Source organism: Myxocyprinus asiaticus, chromosome 5 (assembly GCF_019703515.2).
Source record: "Myxocyprinus asiaticus isolate MX2 ecotype Aquarium Trade chromosome 5, UBuf_Myxa_2, whole genome shotgun sequence".
Classification (NCBI taxonomy): Eukaryota; Metazoa; Chordata; class Actinopteri; order Cypriniformes; family Catostomidae; genus Myxocyprinus; species Myxocyprinus asiaticus.
The window spans coordinates 34,107,545-34,132,717 of record NC_059348.1 but is presented as its reverse complement, the minus strand read 5'-3'; the positions used below and the strand labels follow the sequence as shown (position 1 = coordinate 34,132,717).

Here is a 25,173-nt window from a genome sequence, read left to right as displayed (position 1 = left end):
ACAGTTCCCTAACTTACCAGCAGGTGGAGGGTTGAAAGATGAATCCCCTCCACTAAAGGGACGTCAAAGGTCTAGTCACCCAACAGATAATGCATATGCCAGCGATGATCTTAACAAGCAATGGGGCCATCCTACTCCATTGAACTATTAGTCAAGCCATGAAATGAACACCTCTGCAGCATGCCTTACCCAGGTTGTGTTAGTCGTTATTCAGACTTTCCTGCCCACTACTCTGGTGATACAGCCTCAACGGTTTTGGTGAAATATCTAGCAAGAAGTCAACTAGTATCATCCAGGCTTACCAGGTTTGAAGATAGGCCAGATGATTATTTGGCATGGAAATCCTAATTTCTTAACGCTATTGAGATGTTAGATCTCACAGCAGGGGAAGAGATTGATCTTAATAAAGCAAGGTACAGACTCGGCAGAACATGCTCGGCGTATTAAGTCAGTAAATGTAAGGAACCCATCTGTTGGGTTAGGTCTTATATGGGAGAGGTTGTATGAGATGTATGGGTCACCAGAAGCCATAGAAGGTGCTCTGTTTGCAAAATGTGAAAGATTTCCCAAAATAGCGCCCAAAGACCACCAAAAGCTCACAGAGTTAAATGATTTGCTGTCTGAAATTGAGTATGCTAAGCAAGAGGGATAACTAACAGGGCTTTCATATCTTGATACTGCTTGGGGAGTTAACCACATAGTAGAGAAGCTTCCATATGGGCTTCAAGAGAAATGGATGATGGAAGGCTCTCACTACAAGCAGGAACACAGAGTTGCCTTCCCCCATTCTCTTTCTATTCAGAGTTTATTAATAGCAAGCCAAGGCTCGCAATGATCCTATATTTCATCTCACCTCATCTTCTAACTCCAAATTGAAGAGACCGGTTCAGTGAGAGTCATACCAATGCTCACAAAACAGTCACTGTGCATAAGACAAATGTTTCTCCAGCTTCTAATTCTCATCCCATTGCTGATGACCCAGACAAGCAATGCCCTATACATCACAAACCACATCCATTACAAAAGTGCAGAGGTTTTAGAGAAATGCCAATTGATGAATGTAAAAGAACTCTTGAGAGCACACAATATCTGTTTTAAATGCTGTGCCTCAAACACACGTGGCTCGACATTGTGAGGCAACTGTGCAATGTTCTGAATGCAACAGTGACAATCATCCAACAGCCCTTCATCCAGGACCAGCACAATGGCATTCCAAACCCTCTCTTTCCCCTACACAGCATGGCGGGGAGAAGGAAAACACATCTGATGCTGCTGTTACATCCAAATGTACAGAGGTCTGTGGTGAAGGCTTTAAAGGAAAATCATGCTCAAATATGCCTTAACGGCATATCCCAGCAAATGCAGAAGTATGCATGCAGTGCTTGATGACCAAAGTAACAGGTCTCTAGCATGGTCAGAGTTCTTTGATATGTTCAACATACATGATCCTACAGCCCCATTCACATTGAAAACCTGTTCTGGGGTAACTGAAACAGGTGGTCGAAGAGCTGCTGGCTATGTAGTGGAGCCTATTAATAGTGCACCGAGTCCTCCACTACCCACACTCCTTGAATGCAATATGATTCCTGACAACAGGGATGAAATTCCTGCTCCAACAGCAGCAGACAGTCACAATCACCTCAAACCCATAGCACATGAAATACCACCGCTTGATGAAAATGCTGAGATTCTGTTGTTGTTAGTAAGGGACATGTTAAGGGTGCACAAAGTCTGCTGGCAAATCAATGGAGCACATGATGTGGCATATGCCCAAAAACTGGACTTGGGCTGGGTAATAATTGGTGACGTGTGCCTGGGCAGCATTATGAAGACATACATTTTTGAGACTGGCAGACCAAGATGTGCGCCACTTTGTTGAAAAAGACTTTTACATGGATGATGCCTTGAAGTCAGTCTCAACTGTGGAGGAAGCAATCGATCTTCTCAAAAGAACACAGGAAATGTTAGCCACCTCAAACCTAAAGCTCCACAAAGTGGCCTTAAACAAGGCTGAGGTGGTTGATGCATTTCCAGTAGAAGATTGAGCCAAAGACTTACAGAATCTCAACTTGTTTGTAGACGACCTACCTGATCAGCGAAGCCTTGGAGTGAGATGGAGTATCATGTCAGATATCTTAACGTTTCACATGCCAAAGGTTGAGAGACCTTACACACAGAGGGGTGCTCTCTATGGTCAACAGTCCGCTAGGTTTCCGATCCGCTTGGTTTCCTGCACCAGTAACCATACAAGGATGCCTATTGCTCAGAGTTAACAACACAAGCCAGTGACTGGGACTCCATCCTCTCTGAGAGATGAAAGAAAAATGGATGGAGTGGCAAAATTCATTGAATAATCTCATTGACGTTCATGTGCCCTGCACATATTCAACCATTTCTCTCTCCAAAGCCCAAGGTTTTGACCTATGTGTCTTTTCAGATGCTTCTGTCAAAGCAGTCTCTGCAGCTGCATATCTCAAGGTCACCGACAATGATGGACAAACTGAAGTAGGATTTGTACTGGGAGGGTCAAGACTTACACCTCAGCCTGATCTTGCAGTTCCATTGCCGGAGCTCTGTGCAGCAGTGATGGCTGTTGAGATTGCAGAAGTCATAAGTGAAGAAATAGACATAGGACTCAATTCAGTCAGCTTCTATACTGACAGTAAAGTGGTTTTGGGTTATATTCATAACCAGTCACGGCGCGTCTATGTAAATTACAGAGTACAATGCATAAGACAGTCTAGAAGCCTGAACAGTAGCATTACGTGCCAGCGGACGAAAATCCAGCTGACCATGGTTCACGTTCAGTCTCTGCTTCAAAGCTCCTCACCAGCACATGGATTACAGTGGCTCCTTTCCTTCATTGCAGTTCAAATCCAACACCAGAACAGCAAACCAGATTTGAGCTTGTTGACCCAGATGATGACACAGAAATTTGTCCTGAGGTGAAGTCCTTGTCCACTCATATCCCTGAAAATCACCTGAGCTCAAAACGGTGGGAACGCTTTTCCAAATGGAAATCTATAGTTAAGGCTGTAGCTAATCTCTGCCACATTGCTCAATATTTTGCTCATCCTAGAGAGGTTGAAGACTGTGTCAGTTGGCACATCTGCAAGAAAGGGATATCTTTTGATTCACTGGAAAAGGCAGAGAAAGAAATCATTAGGAATGCACAGCACAAAGTATATTCAAAGGAATGTAGATGCATCCGTGCAAAGTGTAATCTTTCCCATCAAAGCCCACTCTTTAAACTGAATCCAACAATTGAAAGTGATGGTCTGCTGAGAATTGGTGGACGCATCTGCCGTGCAGGCCTTGAGTTGAATGAAACAAACCCTGTTGTTGTCCCTGGCAGACATCATGTAGCAACTCTTCTCATACGGCACTACCATGATAAGATCCAACATCAGGGAAGCAATTTACAGAGGGAGCTAGTGGCCTGTAGTTAGTGGGAGGTAAAAGGGTCATAAGTTCTCAATCAATGTGTGACCTGTAGGAGACTCAGGGGCAAAGTAGAGGAACAGCAGATGAGTGACCTGCCGGCAGAATGACTGCAAATGGATCCTGGTTTCTCCTATGTTGGTATGGACATGTTTGGCCCATGGGACATGTCAGCAAGGCACACAAGGGGAGGTCATCGAGTTGGGCAGTACTCTTTACCTGCTTATGTACAAGGGTAGTCCACATAGAAGTTGTGGAAGAAATTAGTTCATCAAGCTTCATTAATGCTCTGAGGCACTTCTTTGCACTGTGTGGTCCAGCCAAACAACTACTCTCAGACTGTGGCACCAATTTTGTAGGGGCATGTAGGGAAATGTGAATGAGTACGCCCAAAAAGGAGAATGTGCAGGAGATCTTACAAGTCCAGAGGTGCACTTGGGTCTTCAACCCTCCCCACTCCTCCCATATGGGCAGCGTGTGGGAACGCATGATTGGAGTGGCACGCCGCATTCTGGACTCTTTGTTGTTACAGACTAGTCGAGCAAGACTTGCACATTAAGTCTTAACTGCATTCCTGGCTGAGGTCACAGCCATAATGAATGCACTCCCTTTGGTACCTGTCTCATCGTACCTGAGAACCGTCACATTGCTGCTAACCCAAAAAACAGGCACACCTTCCTCTCCTCAATGTGACATTAGCCCAGTGCTAAAGCACCAGTGGAAACGTGTTCAGTTTCTCACAGATGAATTCTGGAATAAGTGGCGAAAAGAATGTCTAAGCACTCTGCAATGTCGTCAGAAATGGCCACACAAGAAACCTGACATCAAAGAGGGAGATGTAGTGCTTCTTAAGGAGAAGCAAGTCAGGAGGAATGAATGGCCCATGGGTATTATTGTGAAAGCTGTTCCAAGCAAAGATGGGCTTACAAGGAAAGCTGAGGTCAAAGTTGTTCGAGGACTGACCAGGATTTACTACAGGCCTATTTCAGAACTGGTCTTCCTAGTGTCTCCGAACTAAAATTTCATTATTGAGTTATGACATCTTAAAGATGCCAGGTTCTGGCCCTGCCAGTTATTTTTCTTTATGAAATAAGGTGACCTCTTGTGGTTAAATGGGGTATAGCACATGGTTAGAGGAAGTGACCTCATTAAAAGGAGACAATGCATCAGGAAGTTAGTTAGGCAGCAACAGCAAGAAAGTGTGCTTGTTTAATCTGCAATCCAAGGACATCTTCTTTTATAAGTTCTTGATAAGGCATTCCCTGTGCGTTATATAGTTTTACTATACATTATTAGTTATACATTTTGATTAGCAAGATTAATGTTTTGATGTTACTTTAGATAACATGCCTTTATCTCATCAGTTCTATATATATTCATCCATCTTTCAACCTAGAATGTTGCTTTATACAATCAATGTTGTATCTTAAAAGAAAATAATTGCAAACTTTAAGTTAGCAACAGTAATTTGTTATACTTACCTGGAACCTGTGGATGCTACAATGGCTTATGTACATGTAACTTAACAGTGTATATATTTGTATTTTCAGTTTCACACCATTCATACAATAAAGTAACACTCAACATCACCTCGTGGTTCCGGGAGTTATTGTGTGACGGTGTTTAACTTGCTGGATAATTGAATAAGGATTCCGTGAGGCCAGTACAGTATTTTTTTTCATGTTTTACAGATGATTTTCTATAAAGCTGCTATGGAACAAAGTGTATTGGGAAAAGCACAAATAAAAAAACTCTACAAATAAAACGATTTAACTTTTAAGTTTCAGTGGGGTTTTTTTTTTTTAAATTGGGCAACAAAATCTCAATGTTCTCTCTTTGCACTGTTAAACAAACAAGTCATAACCAGTGCTGAAGCATTTTGGCAATCGGAAATTAGCATAAATTATTCTGCTTCAAATTAATAGCCAGCATCGTCCAATCAATGCCAACCATGTTAAAATAAAATTATGCATTATAAATTCTAAATCTAAGTACTGATTACCATTGTCCCATGTCTGCCAAACACGTTGAGTGGTCAAAACATTATCTGCAGACTGAAACTGAACTTCTGGTCTGATTTTAGTTGTGAATGCACTTAAGAATATAATGCTGCATAGGAAAATCTTTAGTATGCACCGTTGCTCCCTGGCTCCCTATTTAGTGAATGATTTAACCTCCAGCATGCTGTCTGTCTGCACTGGTCAGCATGTAAGGTGTAATGCACCTTATTTTCATCCTAACCCCATATAAAGCCTCTTAAAGCAAAACATTTTCCCTCATTGTGCAAATGAAAGCCTTTACTGACAGCCCAGAGTTTTCTGAACTGAGATCAATCGGTTTAAATGAATTTAAATTATGCATTGCATATAGTGAAGCTAAAACACAATGTATGCGCAGAAGGGCGCAGGATCGCACAAGGATATCTTTAGAAGCTTAGTATCAGAGGATATATATTGCTTGGTTTATTATAAGACAAATAAGTACTATATTCATGCAATTGACTAATATATCATGTTGATTTTCTGTGTGACAATGGTGAATTATCAGTATCCCATATGCATGTATACATGCTATTTCTTACTCAAGGTGGTGCTGATGTTTCAGAGACTGACTTGATTTACTTTTGACATCGCTATTTGACGAAGAAGCAGCATTGAAGCAAACTATGGCAAGTGTAACACAAGAAGAGTATGATTTAGCTTTTGTTATTTGGGTGTAATACTGAAATTATGTAAGTTGTGTGTCTATTTAGACTCAAAAAATGCCTCAAATACATATGTGTAGCTTATGTGTGATCACGGTTTCTGCCTCTCACGGTTAATTAAGCATCATTATCTATGGTATTAGTGAGCTAGCAAGCATAAAATAACAGCCAGGTAAAGTTGCAAATTGCTGTTAATTTGCATAATAGGCTGTGTCTACCAGAGGAGGGGGGCTCGAGCTACATGAGGACTCTAGTCGCAAATTTCAGGACTTGCGACTTGTTTGATTAAAGTAAGAAAATGACTTGACTTGAGAGCAAATGACTTGAGACTTGACTTTGGCTTGAAGTGGAGGACTGAAACTACAAAGAGAAGCATGACAGTCAACAAAGGCAATTTTAATCTGTTATAATTAATTATAATTTAATTATAATAATTATAATTTATAATAATTATTTATCACACATATACAGTGAAATTCTTTTTTTTCACATATCCCAGCTAAGCTGGTGTCAGAGTGCAGGGTCAGCCATGATACAGCGCCCCTGGAGCAGATAGGGTCAAGGGCCTTGCTCAAGGGCCCAACAGTGGCATCTTGGCAGTGCTGGAGCTTGAACCCCCAACCTTCTGATCAGTAACCCAGAGCCTTAACCGCTGAGCCACCACTGCATCTGAAAATGTTTCAGGTGCTATTTTTCAAATAGAAAAATGTTTAAACGAACAAAGGAAAATCTTCGCTTCATTTGATATTTACAATTCATAATGTTAAAAGAAATGGGTAGCCTATAAGTCAATAGGCAATATTTTTACGTAAAAACAAAAGAACAAATTGTTTAAGCGAACTCTGTTAAATTCCAAAACAATTGAAAAATATATTTCCATATTCACAAAATGTCAACAACTGACCGAGATGAAGAAATTTTCTAGTTGCTTTACACCGGCTCCTCCATCACATTGATGCGAGTGTCCAAGAGGAAGTTAAAGGCTGTGTCTCAAAACTGCTAAACTGCCTTACTAGACACTACCTTTGAACATCTATCTAGCATGTGTTTGCATAGAAAAACAATGTGGACGGAAGCACAAACGCGTTCGGTGTGAACAACAGCCCCCACACGCTCAAAAATGATGTCTACTGTATGTAGGCAGCTCACTAAGTCTTGAGACAGACAAAGTCTAACGCCAGTCAGAGGAAATCTGTCATGAATATTCCGATTCAATATCCGCCTCCCCATTTCACGCAATAGTTTTCATACACGAAACAGAGTTTGTGTGTGTATTACGATTGCAAAAAAAGTTGTTTATAGTACGTTTGCACTGTCACGTCACTTCTGTGAATGTAGTGTCTCGTAATGACTTGAATGTTTTTCATTTTCAATAACTTATTATAAACAGTAATGAAAGTTTTGTTTAAAAAATAATTATTGTGGCATTCATTAATTCATATACAAAAATGTACTGTAAGCCACGACGGAACTGCCAGCACCACTGATCGGTGCCTACGCAGTTAACATTGCACAAGCTCAAAACATGCCAAACAAGACAGACGATCGGCCTCCAAAAATAATCTCTTTTGGCTGTTAGGACTTCGAATTGGACCATGTCAATAAAAAAAGATTTGCCAGATGCACAATATGCAACGCAAGGATATTGGACACGACCACCACAACATCAAATTACATCTGACATTTCAAGAACCACAAGGAAAGGTAAGTAAATAACATCCTTATGGATAGATTTCATTAATATCTAGAAAGATTCATGTGAAAATTACTGTTCTTTTTTTAAGGGTTGTCAGTAAATCAAAATATCATGTTTTGAATTTTTAGCGTGATTAATAACACGTTTGAAATTAGCTGACATTTGCCTTTTTACTCGTTTCTTTTAATGATAAAAAACAATATAAACATTTTAATGACACTGTGTTGTTTATTAGTGTCGTTTCACTCGAGGATGATATTTCATATTTATTTATTTTTTAGCTATTATGATATGATGTTTTTATTATCCTGTTATGCGTGTGTTCAGCCATGGAGGGATTATTATGCGGCCCCATCGTTCACAACTTAGTGACAAAGTCTTGGCAATCCTTATTTTCTGTAAATGCAACCAATTTTAGACACAATATTGTAGATTGGATTTTCTTTGCTATTTTGAACATTTTGTGTAAGTAACTGAATTTGATTTATTTTATTTTATATTATTTTAATTTCAGATATTAATGTAGCACAGATAGGTATATAATTCATATACATGTATGTAAAAAGGCAGTACTGTGCAAAAGTTTTAGGCACTTGTGAAAAATTTTGCATAGTGAGGATGTCTTCAAAAATAATGATGTAAATAGTTTCATTTATCACTCAATGTCATACAAAGTCCTGTAAACATGAAAAAGCTAAATCAATATTTGGAGTGACCACCTTTGCCTTTAAAACAGCACCAAATCTCCTAGGTACACCTGGACACAGTTTTTCTTGGTTGTTGGCAGATAGGATGTTCCAAGCTTCTTGGAGCTGAAAGCTGAAGATATAAATAACTATCTTAAGATAAAAGCTTTTGTGAAACATCTTATGTGCCTAAGACCTTTGCACAGTACTGTATGTATGTAAGTTCATCTTTTTGGGGTAAAAATAAATATGTAATAGTGATACACCGATACCACTTTTTCTCTTCTGATCTGATTCCGATATCGGAAATCTCAGTATCGGCCGATACCGATCCGGATCCGGATCTGATACCAGTGTTGTTGTTTTTTTGCATAATCAGTTTAGAATATCTTTACATTATTGTGTGGAACTAATTGAGAGTACTCTTTAATATGTAAAGAAACACAAACCTCTAACTACACATTATTTCAATATAAATGTATAGCTTATTAAGAAAAACTTTATTGTTAACTAGTATACTGGATAATGTAGCAGCAAAATTAACAGTTATTCCAGTATAAGTCATCAGTAGAAAAGAAGCCTTTTTTTTTTGTTTGTTTGTTTTTTTGTTTGTTATTTGTGCAAAATTTTCTCAACTTGCATCTGGACTTTAAATGATTCATATCTCTTTTTTGTTCCATTTAGTTCAAAGACATCAGTCCACTTTTCATTCACACAGTTATTTTTTGGAACCCATTCAACAAAATTATTATAATTTGTAAACAAATAATAATAATAATAATAATAATAATATATCATAATAGTAATATATAGTAATATATCTCAATCGTGCACCTTTAATTTTTAAACCCTCATGCTTTTATTTTGACATTCTGAACTCTCCAGGAAGTCTGTTTGTTGGCGAGTTCACAGTAGTTTAATTCACTTCTTATTCAAATTCCGGTAAAAAAAAAAAAAAAAAAAAAAAAAAAGAAGAAAAAAAAGAAGAAGAAGAAAGCACCTCCAGTGTCATTCTTAATGCATATTATAAGTGTACCGAACTTTTGAGCATCTACATCTGAGATGTTGTTCCTGAGTAGCGCTCAAATGTTGCGCACAGCGTGAAGGCTAAAAATAGGCGCGAGTGTGTGTGTAAACAGAGCAGCGCCATTCACTGACGCGTTGGAGCTGCGCATGCATTTGATATATTTACTTATTAAACACAGCCTTTTGTGATTCACAGAGCTATCGCACGTCTTCAGGTGGCTTTGAATACAATGCACGAGTCATATGAACTACTTTAATTGTGTTTTAATGGATCTTTTATGTAATTTTTTGAGCTTGACAGTAACGAACATGACTAACACACAGTATCGGATTTGGATCGGGCTCATCGGACCGATACCCGATCATTTAAAAATGTTAGTATCGAAGCCGATACCGATCCAGGTATCGGATCGGTGCATCCCTAATATGTAGCCCAAAAAATAACTTTTATTTATTTCTGTTTGGTACTGTGACTTGACTCAACTTGACTTGCTTGACTTGACTTTGGACTTGATGGTTAAGACCTCTGGTGTCTACGGATAACAGACTAAATCACAAGCTCTTTCGAAGTCCATTTTCACCTCAACTGACCAATCACGCTATCTTCAGAAGTTCGCCACTGACCAATCGCTATTCAACTTCCTAGCATGCGCTGAAATACATAGCCACAGATGTTTACTAGTATCGTATGTCTTGTGTGTAAGCCGCTCTGATCTGTAGTGTGTTTCACATACTCGAAACACAGATTGATGATATCAAGTCTGATGAAATAGTGTTCCAGCTGTCTCAGAGCAGTTCTGTGATCGATACACATAAAATTAATGCTTTGATTATGTATGTTACATACAGAACAGCTGTTTGTGCTATTTGTTACTTACGCTAACCGCATTATATTTAAAGCACTCCAGATTCACAGTTCCAAATATGTTTGGCCATTACAAGCATCTAAACAAATCTAAAGTAGTACCGGGGATTTGTGGACCGAGGATGAGATGAGATTATTTCACCAGGAGGAGCACAAAGCTGTTGTCACCTCTGCTGGTAACAGACAAAAAGTCAGAACAACAACAGTCTTCCATCAAAATAAAAGGCTTGATTAAAATAATTAGGCTTCTGAAAAAATAAAGGCTTGAGACTGTATAGCAATGCTGGATGCTAAATTATTACTGAGATACATTCCCATTGTATATTACTATTGTGTATTGGAAAATAATAATAAATATTAATAATAATTATATTTATTTAAAGAATGGATATTAAAAGATAACTCAAGCGTGAACACTCTTCAGAGTATCTCTTTTAATTGGCAATAAAGCATGGGCAAAACAAGTCTTAATTTTTGGTCAAAAGGAACCATTTACTAGTTTGTATTTTATCAACTTGTTCAACATGAGAGCTCCTGTTTAATGTAATTCTATTTACATTAGTTTTTTTTTTCTTTTAGAATTTACATTTAAGCAGTGGCAACAGTGATTTTTATTTCTAATTGTGCAGCCTTGTAATTATTTTTTTCACCAAATCAGTATTAATAATCACGATTAAAATTTAGAGCAAAATAATCTTGATTATCATTTTCACCATTATCATGCAGCCCTATGTGTAGCTCAATATGTGTTTGAAAGTCACCGAGCACCCGAGGTATGAAATACTGTTTGGCAAAACACCCATGCATTTAAAGGCTATGTCAGTAGAATGCAAACTGGGGTCAGGAAATCAAATCTACATTGAAAACTACACCTGTAATGCACACCGAATACAATCGTGGTTTGAAATGAGAAACAGAGTTATAATTACTCTGTAGACTGTTGCTCACTCGTGGTTGGGCTAAGACATGATTTGTTTACATTTAAGTGTCTTTGCTTAAATGTAATCAGACACATGCACTTTTTCAAAGAACATCTTTGTAAAGTTTTCAATCCCATCAGTCTTTTTATGACATCAGCAACAATAAAAAAAGGCAGAAATAGGAATAAATCCTTTCTGGAGTTCAGAGAGAGGCAATAAACTTTTTCCTAAGACATTGGCACTGTCAATGGGACACGTGTGGACTGTTTTCTACTACAATTACTTCCTTATGTGAACAAGGCCATGTGCATCTTGTGAGACTCTGAAGGAATGGGATGACATAGACCTAGTGATTGTTACAACAAACCTCTCAACAACATAAAGGACTGTTTAAAGGGATAGTTCAGCCTTTCTACAGTAATACAATACAGATGACTATTACAGAGCCAGGCATAATCATCTATAAGCATGCCTATAGATTTAAAGGAATTAGACAGTTCACCCAAACATTACGATTTTTATACTCATGTTGTTCCAAACCTGTATTATTTTTTCTTCGATAAAATACTGCCTAACATCTCCTTTTGTGTTCCATAGAATAAATAAATAAATACAGATTTGGAAAAACATGAGGGTGAGTAAATGATGACAGAATTTTACTTTTTGGGTGAACTTTCCATTTTAAATCTGTGGGCATGCTTATAGATACTTATAGATGATTATGCCTGGCCCTGTAATAGTAATCTGTTTTGTATTACTGTAGAAAGGTACTGTTAAATAAAGCATAACCTATAGAGGAAATCATAAAAAAGGATGTATGGAAAATGTGTGGAGACAAAAGCAATGAAAGATGTGAAAAGTTATTTCACAGCCAGCCAGACAGGCAGATCCCACTTAAGATCTGAGACAGGAAATCAAAGTCCAAAGCCAGGAGCCTCTGGCTAATGAGCTCAAAGAGAGATTCTGCTCTTGATATTGCTCTATTGTGCATAATATTGTTTATTATACCTTTAATTTTTTTTTTTTCTTTTTCTAAATGGTTTAGCAGTATTGGGACCTTTACCTACAACTTAACCTGAGCCTTAACTCATGAAGTTAAAAAGAATAAATGGTAGGATATGGCAGTCTTAACGTTTTGTTTTTGTTTATGTACACTAGGGCTGTCAACTGGGCAGAGAAACTTAAGTTCGAATTTTTACCTTAAATATTTTCAAAATTCGAAAAACATTCAGCAGATTTTTTTAAATTGACGTTGTTTCCTTAGTCCACAAGAGGGCGCATTAAATACATAAACCATACAGCACCATTATATTACTGCAAATAACATTCCTGGCTGTTAAAAAAAGAGCAACTAATGTGCATAAAATAAAAAAATAAAAAGTTTTTGCCAGTCCATATTTTCAAATGTTAAGTCAAAAGAAAAATGAGGGAGGGTGGAACGCTTTAATAGACAGTTCACATGTTGTTACACTTACTGATGCCACAGTACGCTACCCCTGACTCAAACTTCATAATAACAGCGAAATACCACACTGTTTTTTATTCATTATAGTGTATGTAGGGTAGCAACATTCCCAGATAGCAGTGGTATTCGGCTGAACTCGGTGGTGAAGCAGCTCAGAATATGAGCCCAGGCCAGGGGCTGTTCAAACAGACGGAACACAACAGACTGGAACCAAACGCGAGAATCTCGAGACACATATTTCCAAGTTGAACCCCTTTCCTGACAAAGTGTTTAAAAAAACTCATTGCTTAATCTGAGAAATGCTTAAAAGAGAACAAGACACAACGGCCAAAGACCTCCACCAACTGTAAGGGGCTGTTCACACCGAACGCTTTTGCAACCATCCATTTGTTTTTCTATGTAAACGCGTGCTAGACGAACGTCTTTATTTCACTTTGTTTTTGTTTATTCAGCGTCTCGTGCAAGAGCGCTTTTTTTTAGATGCTGTGTCTAATTAAAAATAAATTAAAAAAGCTTCTTGAGGCACCAGGTTTCTGTTAATCTGTATTTGTTGCACTGTGTCTAGCCTTTTTTTAGCGCAAGAATGCGATCGGTTTGAAGTCATGGTCAGTGCTTGGCACAAATCCAAAATTAGAATACACAGTTTTAGCATTCGAATGTGCATTTTTTTCTTAAACTCAATGAATATTCGAAATTCGAATTTTAATTTGACAGCCCTAATGTACACATCTGTCTTGATGCTTTCTTGATTGAGATGCCAAAAGAAAGTTTCATATAACCATAGCAAATTAGACGTATTGGCTATGATATATGCAGAATTCTGTGAGGTCACACAAGCTCACCTTGGTCTTATTCCAGCACAAGATCTGTGAAATTTATTGTTGTTTAAGCATTGCTTAATACAAATGCAAAGCAGCTCCTTTATTCAAAGTGAAATCACTTTGAGTTTAAGAAAAATATGTTCCTTTCTTTGAAAAGCACTAGTATTATGTACGGTAATTGCAAGTCCTGACATTCACCCACTTGAGTATTCTCTACTTACTGTGTAGGTTATTATAGTGGGGGTTAAAAAGAGAGAGAGAGAGATACTTCCTTTAGTACTCACAAGCATATGGGGAAAGAATTAAATCGTTTTTTTGTGAGCAATGTGAATGTGATTTTTTTTCAAATCCGATTTGGTCCACATTACAATATGCTTTTCAAATCCCTTCTTTTAGAATGTCTGACCATAACGTTACTTGCAAGTTATCATTTTGGATCTGTGTGTTCGGACAATGTAGTTTTTTTCTGGCATTTCTTCAATGGTTGCTATAGTGTTGACATGGGCGTCACTATCATGTCATGTGAGTTTTAAATACACAATTGATTCCAACAGTGTTGTATTCAAGTCACTAGATCTTGATTCCAAGTCAATTCTCAAGTCCTCACTACTCAAGTCCAAGTCCAAGTCCAAGTCACCAATATTGTGTCAGAGTCAAGTCTAAGTCGAGTCCCCATTAACTACGTACAAGTCCGAAAATACAGGACAAATTGTGTCCCTTATTAGTTTAATAAAGGACAATTTTTTTAATTATTATTTATTCTTTATATATATATATATATATATATATATATATATATATATATATATATATATATATATGGGACGATCCTGTACTATAAGGGACAGGTGACAGCTATAAGAGCTCACCTTTCGCGGTGCACCCGAGAGAGATGTCAATTGAACTTGCCAGTTGTCCCTAGCTGCTCCTCGATCACTTTATGGCAAATTTTCCATTTTGCTGAACATTTCTTCACATCCGTGGTAAAATCACAGTAACCAAAACTGACAACATGGGCCACTGGCATGTTGATGAAACGTTAAAGGTGTCTGGCTAGCTAGCGAACTTTACGTATTATCTGAATGAGTTTCAAAGTTGCTGTAAACAGTTTTAGCTGTTGTATAACTTCCATGAACTGAGCCGTTGGATTAGCCACACCCCCTCTGTCCAAAACCCACACAAAACAAGTTAACGGTTGTAATGAGTCCTCAAGTCATGAATATTGTACAAGTCTTGGATTTGAGTACTACAACACTTGATTGTAGCAAGCCATATGGAGAGAAAGACAGAAAGGTGGATATTTGTTCTCTGCTTGTGTAACGGTAGCCAGCTGGTAAGTGATAGCTGTGCAGTGTGAAAAACTCACTCTCTTGGCCTTAAGAGACGCACTAGTGACTGAGGCTAGAGGCCATGGCTTTTCTAGCCTCCTTGCTAGCGCATCCAGCTCCCATGCTGGGGATCGCCAGTTCGAATCCCACTCGGGGCGTGTTGAGAAGGACCAGTGATACTGGTGCCGTGACATGGATGGGAGTACAGTTTAGGGGAAGAGTGTAATGGTAACCAGCTGGTATGTGATACTGTAGCTGTGCAGTGTGTAAACCTCACTCTCCTGGCCTTAAGAGAGGCATTAGCGACTGAGGCTAGAGGCTATGGCTTCTTTAGCCTCCTTGTTAGCACGTCTGACTTTCATGCCAGGGATCGCCGGTTTGAATCCCACTTGTAGAAAACATGGCATCTAGCCACAGTGCTGAACTCAAGTGGCAGGTTATTTCATGACCCCTTACCACTGGCATGAATGTGCAGGGTTTAGAATGGAAGGGGTGATAAAGCTTTGATTGCATGTAGTTCTAAGGGGAGTCGATGACAGCGTTTGACTTGCCAGCTTCTGTTTACCACAAATGTACAGCAAAATGTCAAATAGGCATATACTGTATATGTCTCATTCTAAATAAAGTAATCTAATCTGAAATGTGGTTTGATTCCAAAATTTTACAAGACAAGACCAGCATTGGTCATATTGTGTTTTGGATGCTGGTGTGCTAGCTTAACCAGCAATACGTTTTTGATCAACAAACTTAACTTAAAAGACAATGTTGGTTGACCAGCTTCACCAGTTGGCTATACTGGTTGACCAGTTAGACCAGCACCTGACAAGCAAGGTAAGTTGAACTTTGTAGCAGGGGTGGTCAGATTGGATTCCTTGTGCTCTTTTTTTCTGATTCAAATTAACATTCAGATATGCAAGAAAAATCAGAATTGGTCTGCCACTGGCTTTCATGTGGTTTTACAGTACATCCAAAGCCTAGATGCTAGGTCCTAGATCTGAATCTGATTCACAGCCATGAGACCCGAGTGTGAACTGTATAACAAATCACTGACGTCAAAACTGGGACACACGTAGACAGGCCGCACAAACTGTGCTGATGACGAAAGTTTCATCAAGCATACTGTACGCAAGACAAACCGGAACACGGAAAACCGATGTCCACTTTGACGTTTAGTGGGAACATGCGAGGCAGTTCAGGGAAAGTGTTACAGTTTATCAGTATTAGCAAACTAGCTTTGCAATTGGCATTTACTTCATGGACAGTCTTGAAAATATGACTTATTTTGTTGTCATCATGTGCACATGGTGGTAATGAGCATGGTGTTAATGGTTTAAAAGTGCACACGTATGTCCTTTCAGGGTGGCAGTCTGTTCATACTGATGACAGATAGAGATAACACAAAAGTTGACAGACAAAGCAAAGAGACTTTGGGTGTTGAGCCTAATGTGATCGATCCATCCATACACATCCCCATGTTTTAGAACTATCACGTAAGAATCGTGTTTCCATTAAAGCACAAATAAATGCCTTATTACAAATCAACATTAGAAAGATTAGGCCACAGGGCAGTGCACATGCCATTATAATCACAAATGATCCAGTGGAACAACTAAAGAGCCATTACAGCAGTTCATTCATTAGTAAAATACTTTACATGAGCAGATGGTGTCTGGGCGGCTTCTAAAAACTCTTACTGCCCTATTAAGAACAATTATATCTGCACCTACAGCTGGGAAAAAAAGGACAAATGCTGGGTCCAAAAGTAACATGCTTGCATTACGTTTGAAAATAATTCAAAATGCACTATGCATACAGTATGCAAATATTCTGTTCACATAGTTCTCATTTAAATTTGCAGTATACAACAGTGTAATGGCTTGGCCAATATTGCCCACAATGCATCCATCTTTTCCTTTTCTGCTTTAAAAAAATTGTGTACATACAGAAGTTTTATTCAAGGGCAAGTGGACGTGCTAGAATTGTCCCAGTACATGTCTGATTTGACCTGCCATGTTTCTTATGGTAACATGGCAGGTTCTAAGTTCTATAGACAGACATCTGCATTCATTAATGATATAACATATAATTTATCCAAAGTGACATAAGCATCCAAGTTATACATTTATCAGAATATGTGTTCCCTGAAAATCAAACGTTGCAAGTGCCATACCAGTTGTTCCACGACTTTTGAATTTTACCTACATTCATTTAGTTTACATTTTTTGAAATAGTATGCAATATACAGTATATACTATGTAGTAGGCAGTAAGCTGCAAGTATGCAACACAGAGCCAATTTCCAACACACCTCAACAAAGCCTCAGGGCTAAAACATTTACTTTAAAGGGAGTCTAGAGGAACTCACACTAATGACCTCAGTGATAGAAATCACATTATGAAATAAAATGGTTTGCTTTCAATGTTTTATGGTCATGATTTTATAAGGAACTGAGAGGAGAGTACACCACCGGGGCTAATGAAATGAACACCTCCAACCAAATGTATTGTTGCCAGCACTGATTTTCAGTATGGCTCATTGCTCTAGACAGTAATGTGATGTCATCTAGATGTGCCCATGGAGATTGAAAACAGCCCCCTCATTCAGAACATAATAATGCTCTGGGATCTGGCCCTAAACTTTCATGAAACAGAGAGGAGGTAAAAGACCCTCTGAGCTAGTGCAGAATATTTTTAGGGTTTGGAATCAAGTCACATAAATATAATACTTCTTGGAGACACTAGAATCAAAATTGAATTGTTATGGACATGTTGCCTCAATAAAACTTGAATATGTGAATGATAATAGGGTGACCACAACACAAATTCATATTATACGCTGATTTACAGAATGATTCTGATGTCAGCTGAAAGTTTCTGTGCGATTTTCTTGCTTTCTACATGCACAATTATGGGGTGACATTCCTTTCAACTTCAATCTCAGAGGCATAGTCTCACTTTGTCAAGGGGTTTGCCAAAGAATACGGTTGGCAGCAAAAATGTAAAAGAAGCTCTTGAATACAGTAAATTATAGCACTCAGCAATCATCCTTCATGGAATTATTGACACTAAACAGAGTAAAGTCAACAATTCTTGCATCCAAATTCAAACAGAGCAAAACAAACCAACTATTAAGTGATTTATAACATAATGAAACACTTTATCCTGTTATTTAAGGGAATTTTTCACCCAAAATGAAAATTCAATCATTATTTACAGCCCCTCATTTTGTTCGAAACCAAGTGGAACACAAAAGTAGATATTTTGAAGAATTGTTATGCAGCTCTTGCCATACAACTACAGTTCATTGGACCAGAAGCTGTCAAACTTCTAAAGGATGAAAAAAAAAAACAAAAAAAAAAACATCTACATGTAAAAATGTCTTGTGCATTATATTGAATAATATGAAAAGCTTGTATCTGCTTTCATATTAAAAAATGCTGTGTTGACGTCATTGAGACTAAAACACCTTTGGTTCTTTCATGTGTAGGAACCAATTTTTGAACTGTGCATGCAAACGCAGGCAAGATGCAATCTTTGTGGTAGTGCAAGTTTATCAGTGAATAATGTCTTACATTTCGATCTGTTCCCCGTTTAATCTAACATATGTCTTCAAATGGCTTGGAATATTGTGCAGAAGTCATATTGACAACTTTTATGATCCATTTATGGTACTTTTTGTGTGTTTGCGTTTTATTTTATTATTATTCTGGAGCTTGACAACTGCACTATTAACTGTCATTGTATGGCAGGAACTTGGAAAAAAATGTCCCCTTTTGTGTTCCATATAGGGATAGACACATAAAGGTAGCATAAAAGTCATCCACAAGACTCCAGTGATTAAATCTATATCTTCAGAAGCGATTTGATTGGTGTGGGTGACAAATAGATCAATAGCCTTACTAGTCCATATTTTTATTACAAATTCTCCTCCCTGCCCAGTAGGTGGCCATATGCACAAAGAATGTGAATCGCCAAAAATAATAGAAGAAGAATGTGAAAGTGAAAGTGGGGATTGATAGACTTAAATACTGTATTGATCTGTTTCTCACCCACACTTATATCACTTCTGAAGACATAGATTTAACCACTGGAGTCTTATGGATCACTTTTATCCTGCCTTTATGTGATTTTGTAGCTTCACAATTTTGGTCACCATTCACTTGTATTGTGAGAACCAACAGAGTTGAGATATTCTTCTAAAAATCTTTCTTTGTGTTCAGCAGAAGAAAGTCATACACATCTTGGAGTAAATGATGAGAGATGTTTCTTCACTTTCTCTCTTTATTGTGAATAGTATGTTCTAGCAGGAGCACAGTAATGTGTGCTGTTAGAAGGGGTTTGGGGGTCTGGAATGGGAAAGGTTCATGCTAGTGGGTGGCCGACCACAATGCCTGGATCCTGACTCAGCAATCAGTGGTCATCACAGTGAATGGCTGTCCGTTACCGCAGCAACTACGCCTAGCCTTACATAAGCCAGAGTCACCCAAGAGTGCTCCCAACCTTCATCACTTTACACAGCTAATAAAACCACTGAACTCTTTAATAAACTTCCCTGCCAGACATGCTTGACACGTAACAGAATAAAGTGCTGCAAACACTAGGAAAAAGCTGCCACTCCACCCACTGAGTTGACAAAGAAACCAAAACAAAATGTAAACAATCATTAAGTTCGGAGACGAAAAAAACTAAAAAAACTAAATGGATGTTTTGTTGTTCTATTTTGCAATACTCAATGGAGCCATTCCAATTAAGCTAGATGTTCCATAATTACTGTCTAAATGTCGACTGTCAAAGAAGCGAATTCCTCTCTTGTGCCGTAACATTTTCACAAAAGTGAGCTCATTAAAAGTGTCAAGTAGGTATTTTCTAATGATAAACTGTTCACAAACCAAACAGTTCACAAAAGCTAAACCACCAAACACAATGTACAATACCAGTTCCACCAAATCGAAGTCAGTATAATTTATGCGCACCTATCTATCTGGGTTAAATTAGATATTAAAATATAAAAAATATTAAAAAATGAAACACGATCAAGAATAAGACTGTGCAGCAGTCCCCTTGACAGCTAAAGTAATCAAAGTCTTAGAAACAAAGGCACTGTGCCTCTGTCTTGGCCAGTTGTGTAAAAGGGATTGCCAGTAAGTAGTATTCCGAGTCGAGAGAAGGAAAATACACATCTTTCTTTGACTCTACCTCTTTTTTTCAGGCCAGGAAGCACAGAGTTGATTTTGGCTGACTTGTGAGCCAAAAGACTTTCATTAATATATCAGACACAGTGCAGCACTCGGGCTCTATATTCTATTGGTAATGCAAAAAGAAAAGACTTGTGTTGTTTTTGAATGAGTGCCAGATCCTGTGGAGCGGCAAAGGCACCGGGTCCATCCATCATTTAAGTGTGGCACCATATCAAATGACAGCTTGTTACAGGGGTGCTGTTTGTGGGCAAACACATCTCAAAAGACCACTGTCTTAACCTGTGAGGAGCAGACCAAAATTTAAAAGGATAGCTCACACAAAAATTCTAATTCTGTCATCATTCACTTACCCTTGTGTTTTTCTAAACCCATAGAACACAAAAGGAGATGTTAAGCAAAAGTTTCAGTCACAATTCCCTCTCATTGTATGGGAAAAAAAAAAGATCCAGTAAAAATGAATGTTTTTCACACTGAAGACAAGCTTGTACAGTAGCATTTTTATCTGGAAAGAGCAGCACCTATATATCAGTGATAGTACAGTTATTTTATAGTAGATGTTAGACAGTTAACCTTTCATTTTTGAGTGCAAAAAAAAAAAAAAAAAAAAAAATGGGAAAACTTACACATATTTTCTGTTGCGAACAAATACAGAATCATGGTTTAAATATTATTTCAGAATATAAATGTCTGCTGGGTAGACAAAAAACTATTAAAACAATCCCATAGTATTCCATTGAAAAGATCCCCTCTCATATGGACATCATAGAGATTTGGGGATGGTCTCTTGACTTGGGCCAGTAAGAAACCATTTAGCAACCACCTAGCAACACCCTAGCAATGCCATAGTAACCAGCCAGAACACCCTGACATTTAAATAATATAAACAATTATCATAAAATTTGTATTTATTTTTATTTACTTATTCTTTTATGCATTGTTATGAGAATTCAAACATCATTTTGACCGATTAAAATATTAGCTTTTCACAGTTTTAACTCTGGAAAATAAAATAAAAAACATCACAGGAACATCACAGTAGAGTGAAATCTCACTGTCTTCACACAGGAAAAATTCATGGTAGAGCCAGACAGATGGTTTGTGCATGCTGAATTTATATCTATTTGTCAAGAGTTGAGAGGGGGAGTTTGATAGCATTCCTAGTATATGCAAGGAAACCACCACCCCTGATCTTTTGCCTGGAGGAATTTCAACAACAAGCCAATTCAACATAAACAGTTTTATTCTACAAGCATCTAAATCTTCTTTGTCATAATGTAAACTACACTGTTGTAGAAACAATTGTTCTGAGCAAAGCCAGCTCATATTTGTGTGGCCCCATGCTCTATCCAAGGGTCTCCACTGATAGCTTCCACAAAGGTGGCTTTAGAGACTCAAATTCCACTGGCCTGACCCAGCCCTGACCCAGGCCATTCCCTATGAATGCCCCCACCAGAACCCTCATGGCCCATGCCATGAACCCCCTGCTGGGAACTAGTGATTTGTGCAGGGGCTGCATTCAGATCTGATGGAGATCTATGTACCATTCTCCTAATCCAAGTTGCAGAAATCTTGAGATAAGGATAAAATCCTACAGACCCCCTGACAGCTTATCTTGCAGACCCTGTGGGATGGAGGACAGACAAATTTTCTGTGCACACATATTGAAAACACAAGCATGTTGTACTGTATTTCAAACCAGCATTAGAGTACGCAATTGCATGAAGACCCTAGGGGCTGTATTAAGCAAGTACTCTGAAAAAATTCTCCAGCTAATAAGCTTCAGCCAAATGAAAGCCACTTGGTATGTCATATACCATATTCAAGGCATCTTCACTACAAAACACGTAATCAAAATAAACATGGCCACATACATCTACATCCTACCACTATTTTCATTATCAGATACTGTGAGCAATGACTTCAAAATGAACTGTTTTTTTCCTCATTCAGTGCTTTTTCCCATCAGCATTGAAAACCATCAAAAAAATCATACCCATGTCAATGGCTTGTAAAATAGTAACAAGTATCTCTTTTATTCCATTGAAGAATAAAACGTTACTTTTGCCAAATCTCAAGCAGAGCCTTTATATTTTGAGTGAAGAAGAAATTATTGAACTTCATAGTGAAAATGTGTTAAAAGCAAACTCAAACAGACAGCTTTGATTATTTGGTTATGCCAGACAGAAGGGCTCGAATAGTTTCCATGCCGTTCTGTCCATAACTGCGCTGGCTCAGCATAAAATAGTGTATTGAGATGCAATGTACCCACTGAGAGGGCACACACTCCTGGGTGGACCCTGCAACCCACCAGTCCTACACTCTAGTGCTGACAAAGCAGTTATACTTTCTGCCAGATTCCTTCACCCCATCTACACACTTTCCCTACTCCCACCTCACAGTCATCAAGCCATGCAAATTAGCTTGCATTCTTTCTACCAAATGGGCAACTGGGCAAAAAGCAGCAACTCAATAGACATTGTCTCTGACACCAGCATTTGAAACCATGTCGATGTGGTGTCATTTCTGAACACTAGCGAAACCAAACAGAATAGCATAAATGAAGCCTGTTGTCAAGAAGGTTTTTCAAACACAGCCAACTACAACTCCGTTTGGTGCCGCTAATAGCACCAAATTACATTAGGGGTATAAATCAAAAGTTTCATTAGGATACAATGTTATATCGATTCTCTCAGCGATCTGATGTTACCTCTTAGTCAGCGTTACCTCAAAGTCTGTCACGATGCAATTTCGTTTAGATTTGATTCAGGGGCCTACAATTATGTGCCTATTTTACACAATCAGTTAAATTTCTATTAACTCACAAATGCAATCAAAATATAATTTGAAAATGTTATGGAGCTCTTGGATCCAGTTTCCACATTGGGACATCCAAAACAAAATAAGATACTTCAGTTGTTGAAAAAATAATACGGAAAATAAAATACAGAAAATAAAATGTATAAAAAACAATGTCACACACATGTGATTATCAGTCATTTGATGACAGCTCATATTTGTAATCCGTGTTTTTTTCTTGGCTAACCCTGCTCAGACTGCTAGGTTGCTGAATTGCCTAATGGTTGTTTTTGAAGATGACACACACTTCAAGGGAAATGTGAGGTACAGTTGATGAAAATGCCTATGGATGTGGCTGCCATGAAAGTGAAGCTAAAAAAAATATACATAAATATTTAAGTATTGCATTGATGACAAAGCATCATTGGTTATTTGATCGAAACATTGATCCATATTAATGGATCATTATACCCCTAGAAATGTTAACCTACATTTACCATTCTAGGGTTGGATTTTACACATAGAGCTTGGTACCAGTGAGAGAAAAGCTGAATTAATAAGAGTATCGTGTGTCCTGCACTGTAAAAAGTGAAAATGTGCAGCTGATCGCTTAAGGAGCTATTTCTACTTGATCCAACCCATAAAAATTACTTTCATTGGTTTAACCCAATGCAGTCAGGTTGATTCAGTCATACCGGACCATTTTGGAAGTTTTAATCCAACAAGGTGGAAATATCTGAGAGAATCGCCATTTGTTACTTTTGTTTATTTAGTACTGAAATGTGTCTAGGAAGCTAGATATGTTTGTTTTTTATTTAACTTAGCTAACTAACTGCTAGCAACAGATTCAGCTGGTCTCAGAGTGTTTCTTGTGAGTTTCTTGTGTAGATGCCTATGAAGAGTCTCTCAAATTAGTTGAGGTTCCATTTAGTTTAGAAAGTTGTCTAAGTGGTAGAGGGTGACTCCATTCACTAGGTTTGGCAACAGAGCACATATGTGTTAACACACCAGTTGTGTATTTAAACCTGATGAATTGCACAACAAACTCAACTAGTACTACTCTTCTACCATGACAAATTAACTGTTGTACTCAGACTACTAATTTAATGTCTTTAATTGCCGTGACATGGCATAATTGTCAAGATCATAAGGCCCAATATAACTATATTTTACACTTATTCCCCATATTAAAAAATATATTGAAATAAATAAACTGATAAACATTGTATATAATCATAAGATTGAAGTGGACCCTGACAACTTTACACTTTCAGAGTAGTTAGAATTACAGCCTTAAAGCAAATTACAAAGACGAATCAGATTCGCAGGACTCAAAATATAAATATATAAAATAACAAAATGTTCCTCAAATGTATTTAAGGCACAGAGTGTTATTCGTATTATTCGTCTATTGCGCAAGACCAACAAAAAATAAACTATTTACAGGTGCAGGAGACAGCACAAAGCTTCTATAAGGGCATTAAAAACATATGCATTGCACAAAAATATCTCTTATTACCGTTCTCACTCACACGATGTCTCGGACTCTCTGGTTTGCAGCAGCAAAGTGTCGTTGCTTTCGGCCAGTGACAAAAATAGAAAAACACTACACGTTTCCTGTGCTGTTTTGTGATTGGTTGGGCAGTTTACAGCCCACCCTTAATGTTTGCAACACACAGCCTGCCCCCATATTGCTTTTAACCAATGCACAAATTGGAATATATATATATATATATATAAAACCATGTTTCCAAAATGTTTGATTGGGTGGGCAAGACTCACGTTTGGGTGGGCTCAGCCCACCCCTGCCCTTGCATACAACTGGTCCCGATTCTTAGTAAGGAGGAGGTTTGATATAGAGCAGACGATTAAAAAAAACATACATCTTGACTAACATGTATTCCCCCAGCAAACAATGCCTCCACATTTTTGTAATACTGCCAGTCACCATGGTGTCTTAGTTCCTTCAAGTCATTACGGAATGATCGTATTTACGAGTTGAGAGCACATGAACGGCACTACATAGTTGTAATTATGAGTGGGAAACTCAGGATTTTCTTTGAGCCCCGACTTTCCGAGTTGGGAGCGTGTTGATTTATGAATCATTGTGGAATCAAATTTTTATCGGTTTGCAACAAAACTACATTTCCCATCATTATATGTGGGCATATACTGTATGTTTGATAAAAAAGATAGATAAAGCATTAATTACACACTTAATGTGTGGC

At 38.0% G+C, this 25,173-nt stretch overlaps 1 protein-coding gene across 1 annotated transcript in view; it reads right to left on the bottom strand.

The window, feature by feature from the left end:
* Nucleotides 1-25,173, bottom strand: part of LOC127440406 (uncharacterized) — a 102,509-nt gene that overhangs the window by 72,390 nt on the left and 4,946 nt on the right.